Genomic DNA, 8,404 nt, shown 5'->3' with positions numbered 1-8,404 from the left:
TATTTTTAGACGAAAGGTTACACCAGTCAAACTAATCTGTACTTCTGTCATTCTTTTCCTTTTTTTTTATGAGGAAAAATTGAAATAAAACGGTGGAACGTCACCTACTGCTTTATGCATGTAAGCATCAATTGCTCACCATGCACTTACACTGCCCTACTGGAAAAACTATAAAATCTGGCTGGACGTCTTTTAGTGTTGTCACGACTACGGACTTATGGGGGAAGGAAGCGCAGAGGTCTGACATGCTGGGAAGGGGATTTTATTATACAATAAACAATAAACACAAATAAAGAATGGCGCGGTGGCCGAAAACGATTTAACTTAAATAAAGAACATAAACTAACCCGTAGGCGTGTGGCGATTGCCAGAACTCAAATTACAAACATGCACACTGTTGCCAAATGAAGTTCACGAAAATGCCGGAGACCTGGAAGGGGCGGAAACATCCGGCATTTAAGCGCTGTCAGGATTGTCCACCGGTGTTGAGCACAGCTGCAGTCAATCCTGACAAGTGTCCATTGAAGCGCGCATTTGCCTCTGTCCCTGTCTTGCAATGTCACACCATATGTCAGAGTTATTTTTATCTTTCAGTTTATCTGTTTCAGATGCGCTCTAACCACATATGACCACTTTGGCATGCCAAAGCACCATTCTTATCCATCACACTACCTTAATAGATTAAATTAAAGCAAAAATACAATGTCCGTGTTTTAAGTAATTTATTATTTATAAGTAAATTTTGGTCATCTCTCCTTCAAACATGCAAATTTTTCAATTACTCTTTTGTTAAAGTCAGGCATGTCCCTAACAAATTTTAACATAATAACATTTTATTTTATTCTATAAATACAATGCTGCTGCTAATTTTTCCTTGTGACGTTCTTCTGTGAAATGGTTCACTTTTTAGGGATGAAACTGAATTAGTTTTCTCCATGATAAAAACTCCACAAGCTGCTTAGCTGCTCTATCAACTGCAAATAAAGTACAACGGTTAACTGTGGGGAGTTTCCGAGTGAATTTCCTGAGCGGCGCTGTAACCTCGGCCTTGTAGAATTCGTTGATCCATAGCCATTTTAAGATCCCTCCGAGTTCCAAGTTTCAAGTTTTATTGTCATGTACAGATAATGTAGCATCATTACCCACAATGAAATTCTTAGGCTCATGCTCCCCCAATTTGACATACACATATTTATCAAAGGAGTGGCTTCAGGACAACTCTGTGAATGTCCTTGAGTGGCCAAGCCAGAGCCCAGACTTGAATCCGATTGAACATCTGAGAGAAGCCACTCCTTTGTTATCTTGTTATCCACTGTTTTATTTCAATTTTTCTTAGCTCTTTGTCTTGCTGAAAGATGAACTGTGTTCAAGAGCGCTCTGGAGCAGATTTTCATCCAGGATGTCTCTGCAGTGCCATGTGCCTTTTACTAACTCTAACATACAGGTCTAATTAGTGGATTGCTGCAGAGGTGGTCGTCCTTCTAGAAGGTTCTCCCCTGTCCACAGAGAACCTCTAGAGCTCTGACAGAGTGACCATTGGGTTCTTGGTAACCTCTCTGATAAAGGACCTTCTCCCCTGATCAATCAGTGTAGGTGGCCAGCCAGTTCTAGGAAGAGTCCTCGTCGTTTTGAACTTCTTACATTTAGGTATGATGGAGGCCACTGTGCTGTTTGAGACCTTCAAAGCAGAAATTTGTCTGTACACTTCCCCAGATTTGTGCCTCCTGTCTCGCAGGTCTACAGACAGTTCCTTTGACTTCATGCTTGAACAGGGCTGATAGCAGGGCTGCAAAATAAATAAATAACTATCAGGTTCTATCAGTGATCTGCATCTAGATCGGACAGGCGCAGCACAGCTTTCACTCTCAACCATACCAACAATAGGCCCACCAGTCAATAAGCCAATCAGAAATAGGGAAGGACTATTAGAGAGAAGCAACAATCTATTTTATTTCACTCTCTTGACGTTAACCAACTGACTAACTGTTCTGGACTAGAGATGGGGATATAAATTAATTTCTATCATTTCAGTGGGGTCAAGCTCGCATGGTAAATGAGCAGTCAGACACACAAACTCTTGGTCTATAGTACCTATCCTTTATGTATTATTCGGTGATTGTGAATTTGTTTTTGGTGATTGGTTACAGATTTTCGCATGTTGTAAATAAATGTACTAAATGTTGAAATGTTAATTTGATTTGAAAATCTCAGACACAGAGAATTTATTATTTCAGTGTGCTTATTACTATTCACAGGGTTTTATCCAAACACCACATCCCGTACAACAGTGCTGCTCTCTTAAAGCACCCTGCTGTCATTTGTGTGATGTCACAGTGACTGCCCAGGTGGGAATGGATAAGGAATCGGGCGACAGTGAACTTAATTAAAAATGCAACACAAGGCACACGAGCAAAGTTGCATTAGCCCCTAAAACATCCATTTATATCCAGCAGGTCCTATATACCAGTTTATGTAGTGTATCTTTCTTAAAATGTACCTGTTTTTGAGAAAATTCTTATTGATTTATTTTTATTAAGCTGCAGTATTGAGAAATAACATTTGCAGTGATTTTGTAATTAGTAATTTTATGTGACTTTTTATAGATAGTAAAGTGCCATTTATCATATTGCAATTGCATATCGCAATATTGAACTCAATATGACTTTTTTTTAACCAAACTGTGACACCGAAAATATTGCAGTCGCTGCCTAGTGGTTTGCTACAGTACAGGTAATATGAGTCTGGTAACATTGACAAAGGTTAAAAATAACAGATATTTGGAAGAAATTAATTAGATAAAGATAACCAGATTTATATGATAAACATAAAGTTTTTGTTGAAAAAAAAAACAAGATAAGACGTTATTTCCTCTCGTTTAATTACATTTTTATATGGCGGTTTCTGTTTCCTGTATCTCCCATCTGGCCGAACAGATGATGTCACTTATGCCATAAGCCCTTGCGAAATTAATTCGATTTCAGGATATTTCTGATGGATGAGCAGATGGCTGGGAATAAATGACAAAGTGAACATTGGACACACTTTCTTTAAAATGAAATGCAAAAGAAAACAATGTTAAAAACATGGAACTGTATCTGGAATAGATGTAATGTATTTTTGAGTATAAAAAAATTGAGACTTGTATGCCATACATACGGTGTTTGTTTCACTTCAGACATTATTGGGATAGGGAGACAAATGTATTGGGGTGACAGACACGCCTCATTTTGTGTTTTCCATGTAATGGTGTCATTGTGTATAGGTGTGCCTTTTATTGGGGCCAATACCAAGAGACAACCTCAACGTGGCATCAATTTCAACATTCTGTGGGTATAAAAAGCTGGTATTGTCAGTAAGTCATTCCAAGTTCATCATTCAAACAGCCATGAAGACGCGACATCACTTAACGGACAGCGTCACATGGCCATGGCGCGCCTTCAGGTCACTGGCAGGCAGTCAGATGTTGCTCATGAACTTGGTGTGTCTCAAAGTGTCGTCAGCAGACTTGCATCAGGACACAGAACTACTGGCGGAGTTCATGACAGACCCAGGAGTGGAGCCCCACGACTGACAGGCCGTAATGATGACCAGCACCTAAGCACCTATGCCCTCAGACATCATTATGCAACTGCCACACAGCTGCAGGCCCGTTTACGAGATGCAAGGGTTACTAGGCTTTCCAGACAAACCATTCGCAACCGACTCCACCACTTCGGCTTGAATGCCAGACTACCATGGTAGGTGACTCCGCTGACACAGAGACACAGCCGTGAAAATTTGGCACAAGACCATGTGACATGGACAATGCAGCCGTCAGGTGTCGGGTCACCTTGCCCAGGAATGATGGTTGCTGGAGAAGGTGAGGTGAACATGGTCCCCAGGGTTTGCTTTGGTGGAGGAGGTGCAACAGTCTGGGCATAACCAGTCAGCACAAAACAGATTTGGTTATTGTACTGACATCACAGAACCCATCATCATCCCCCAATTCCGTCAGCACACCCCCAACTTTCTGTTCATGGATGATACGGCTGGGACAAGTTGAAGCTGAATAACTGAATGATCGTACCCAACCCCCATGTTACCTGGCAGAACTGCGTGTAGAATAACATCATGAGGCTTGTGAGGAGACGTCACTGTCAAGCCGTCATTGCAGCAAATGGTGGATACGCCAGCTACTGACATTGTCAATTTTTGTTATTTGTGGCTATCCCTGTTATTGTCTAATTTTTTGTGTAATAAATACTAAACTAATTAAATTAGTTTTAATGAAATTAGTGTTTCTTCTCATACATTATTGGTAATATCAAAGGGAACCTTTCATTATTTCATTAAAATTCCGAGCAAATAGGAAAAGCACTCATGTACATAACAATATCCCAAAATTATTATGAGTAGTGTAATTGCATTAATAAAAAAGGGATTGAAATACAATTTGACTACAATGAGACTAAAACTAGACTAAAATTTGACTGAAATGTCATCTGTTCTCGTTGAGTAAAACTGGAATCTATACTGTTTTGATTGACTGAAACTAGACTAAAATATTTATTGATAATTCTGACTAAAATATGACTAAAATGCTCAGACTTTCAACTGAAACTTGACTAGACTAAAATAAGTATGGATGTGACTAAGACTTATGGAGACTAAAATGACAGCTTGACATTTTAAAGACGTAAAGACGACACTAAAACTAAAATTAAAACCGGCCACCAAAAAAAAACATAAACCAGAGGCACCACTGACCCCATTTTGGTGTGTTGTGTGCAGAATTCTGAGGAAAAAAATTTAATCCATTTTGAAATAACAAAACAAAATGTGGAAAAAGATATGCTCTGTAAATACTTTCTCGATGCACTGTACCTGTAGGCAAAGAATTTCAATGAAGTGTAGCATGTGTCATATAGCAATCTTTCTGCTGTGTCTAGGTACAGGCCAATCAAGATCTAACACCAATACCAATGCTTGGTGTTAGGATATCAGCCGATCCGATAATTTAATGAGTACTTTAGTGAGATTAGCTGAGCAGTTCTTTGTCACAATGCTTATGGACGTGTTGGTCGTGTTTTACTTTGCGGCGCTGCTGTCACTCCTGGATACGTTGCCGCTGCAGAAACAGCAAGCAGCCATGGAAGATATTGGTGCGACAAGCCTCCAAATACCTACTAGAATATAAAACATGTTTTCAGATATTTCACCTTTTTGCCTTCAGTGAGAATCTACCAATGTAAATAGTCATGAAAATAAAGAGACTACATTGAATGATAAGGTGTGTCCAAACGTTTGGCCTGTACTTTAAATACATAAAATCCTGCAATTTAAATGAATAGATCACTTTCATAGATCGGCTTACTGCTACCGATCCCCGATCCAGTTGTTTGTGTCATTATGTGACTGATATCCAATGGTCGTATCGTACCATCGTTGTTGAGGCTGTAATAGACCATGCTGTATGGCTGAATGGGCACTGAATCTCCTCTTCCTCCATTTTTCCATTCATCTCCCTTACCGTGTCGTCGTGTTGAACATTTACTTCACTGCAAACATGGACTTTAATTCAGACCGACACAAGGGGAACTAACGGGATGTTCAGAGACGCTGCGAGCGATAAGACTTCAGGAATGTCTGCAGGTATCACAAGACCTTCACAAACCTGGTGCTAACAAGGAGTTCCAACCTGCTGTGGTCAACGCCTACAAACAATAAATCCAAATGAACATATATCCGGTCTTGAAGAACGAACAGCAAAGTTCCTGGTAAATGGTGCAGGTTTATAATTTCACTGGGAGGGATGTAACATTTGGAACGGCATCCCTGCTTTGTCGTTTTAAAAGCTTTACTTGCAGGAAATTGCCATCACAAATTTCACGACAGGCATTTCCCTCTCCACCCCCCCGTATTATTCCACTGCAGGTCACTTTCAGCAAGTGACGGGCTCCTCGTCCGTATATTTCACGCTTGTTTCTGGGCTGGAGCCCAAAAAAGGATGCCTAATTCCAGAGAGGAGCGACTCCTCGCAACAGTCTGTCGGGAAAACGAAGACGACTGGGCTGCTGCGATCCTGAGGTAAACCCGACGACGACGGACGTTGAAAGCGCGGTTCGCACCTTCGCGTCTCCTCTTCGTGGGAAAAAAAGGAATTCTCGTCCAAATTAGCGGACGAGTTATAAACAGGGACCTTCTGGGCGGCACATACCCAGCAGGAGTGGCCGGTGCGTCCTGTCGCAGACGCGCTTCTTCTTCCTCAGAGGGTCGTCGTCGCCGCCCCGTCGCCGGAGGTCTTGCGGGAGCTCCTGCGGCGGCAGAACAAGCAGTCCCGGGACTTCCATGGTGCTACTGCCGGCCAGGACAGGGCTGACGAGGTCGGTGGAGGCGCCAGGACACGTGACGGGTACCATTCAGCAGTAGTCTGGGGGTAAAGATTGGTAAAGATGGGCACAGACTCCCACACTGGTTCTTTTCTTTGTGAAGACCAGATTCGACGCTGGATTTTGTGCTCTAGTTCAGGTGTTAAACTTGCGTGAAAATCACGAACCTGGCAACGTCGTGGGAGCGGATGACTGACGGACGCGAGATCACACCTGCGTCGGTGATACCCACCCTCGCACGACCACGCCCAGCCACGCACGACCACGCCCAGGCTCGCACTGCCACGCCCTGATCCATAGCGACAGTCCGGGACAGTGGTAGTGAGCGGGATTCGAACCTGGGACTTTCATGACCATCGGGGTCGCCGAGGAGTGTGTGACCCACTAGGCTACCACCGGCATGTGGTGTTTGCCAAGGACACTGAAAGAAAAAAAAAAAATTAATTGGCCCAACGAAACCGTGAATCTGGTCCTGGGCGTCGGATTGGTGTCTCTCACACAACACATTACACGACGCAGTCTTCAGGTAATTTGATTTTCAAATTACTTTGATTCCCTTGTCCACAAAACATGCAGATGTTACCATTTAATCTTGTGGTGACGTGTCTTCGGCATGTCTTTAATATAAATTGCCTGCCCACCAAGGAACAATTATAATGTTTTTTTTTTTTAACACGCTTTTGTAAATTTACATTTACATTTATAGCATTTATCAGACACCCTTATCCAGAGCGACTTACAATCAGTGGACAGTCCCCCTGGAGCAACTTAGGGTTAAGTGTCTTGCTCAGGGACATGATGGTAGTAAGTGGGATTTGAACCTGGGTCTTCTGGTTCATAGGCGAGTGTGTTACCCACTAGGCTACTACCACCCATGTAAGTGTAAATACTTACACTTACAAAATACTTACAGAATTGGCCACACACATTGTTCATGACAAACTGATTCCATCTTTTTTTTTTTTTGTGCAATTCTGTTTTGTGCAAAACTATTCTGTCAGAAAATTGCTGTTAAGATGTGTTTAGGTCAAGGTTGGGCTATTCTGTAATGTTTTCTGCAATCGCTAGAGAAATTTTTATAAAACTCGATAGATATATTATTATGGAAATATAAAGTTCACAGCAAATAATTAAAATAATGAATTACCTTAGCCCAAGTGATGATTGGTTCATGATAATAACATGAGGCTAGATAATTGTATCACCTAGAAAAATTTGTCTGGATAAGGAGCTCGAATCGTTTCACACATACTTAGCAAGCAGACTGTTTTTTTGTTAGCTTAGGTGATCATGCATTAAATGATTCAAAAGGTTAAGAAGAGTTTCACAGGGGTCAGTTCTTGGTCCACTTCTTTTTCCTTTTTATCTTTATCATTTTTACAGCATTTATCAGACTGCCTTATCCAGAGCGACTTACAATCAGTAGTTACAGGGACAGTCCCTGGAGCAACTTAGGGTTAAGTGTCTTGCTCAGGGACACAATGGAAGTAAGTGGGAACCCTAGTGGGAACCCTATTTCTTTGTCCATGTAAGTCTGCAGATGATATACAATCTGTAGAACCAGGCAAATACACATTGCCTTTTAAATAGATGCATAATTTCGCCAGTGAGACGTATAAAGAGCAAACGTGCTGAAGATTTTCTGAAAAATACTTTTTGATTTTAAGGTCTTTTTTGTGACAGTCACACAGTATCACAGCCTGCTGAATGACAGCCTTTGAACATGCTAAACGTGTTAAAACACACATTTCAACAAAGCCAACAACTTTAAATATTTAGCTACGTTCCTGGTTCTCAAAAGTGCTCACAGTGTCTTCTTCTGGGTTGCTGGAGACTAAACAGTTTTAGTCTGAGCCAGACAATTGTCCAAACATTATATAAATCGCAGGGTTGAGAGTGTACTCACATGTAATGTGACATTTTCATGTGCCCACCTCAAACACAAGTTTACAAGTGTACAGTCTAAATGGCAGTGAAATCACAGTTCGCTTGGGAAGTCCACTTCTACACAATGTCAAAAATAGCAACTTTTATAA

This window comes from Denticeps clupeoides, chromosome 2, assembly GCF_900700375.1.
Source record: "Denticeps clupeoides chromosome 2, fDenClu1.1, whole genome shotgun sequence".
In the NCBI taxonomy this organism is placed as follows: domain Eukaryota; kingdom Metazoa; phylum Chordata; class Actinopteri; order Clupeiformes; family Denticipitidae; genus Denticeps; species Denticeps clupeoides.
Note: the sequence above shows the minus strand (reverse complement) of the source record.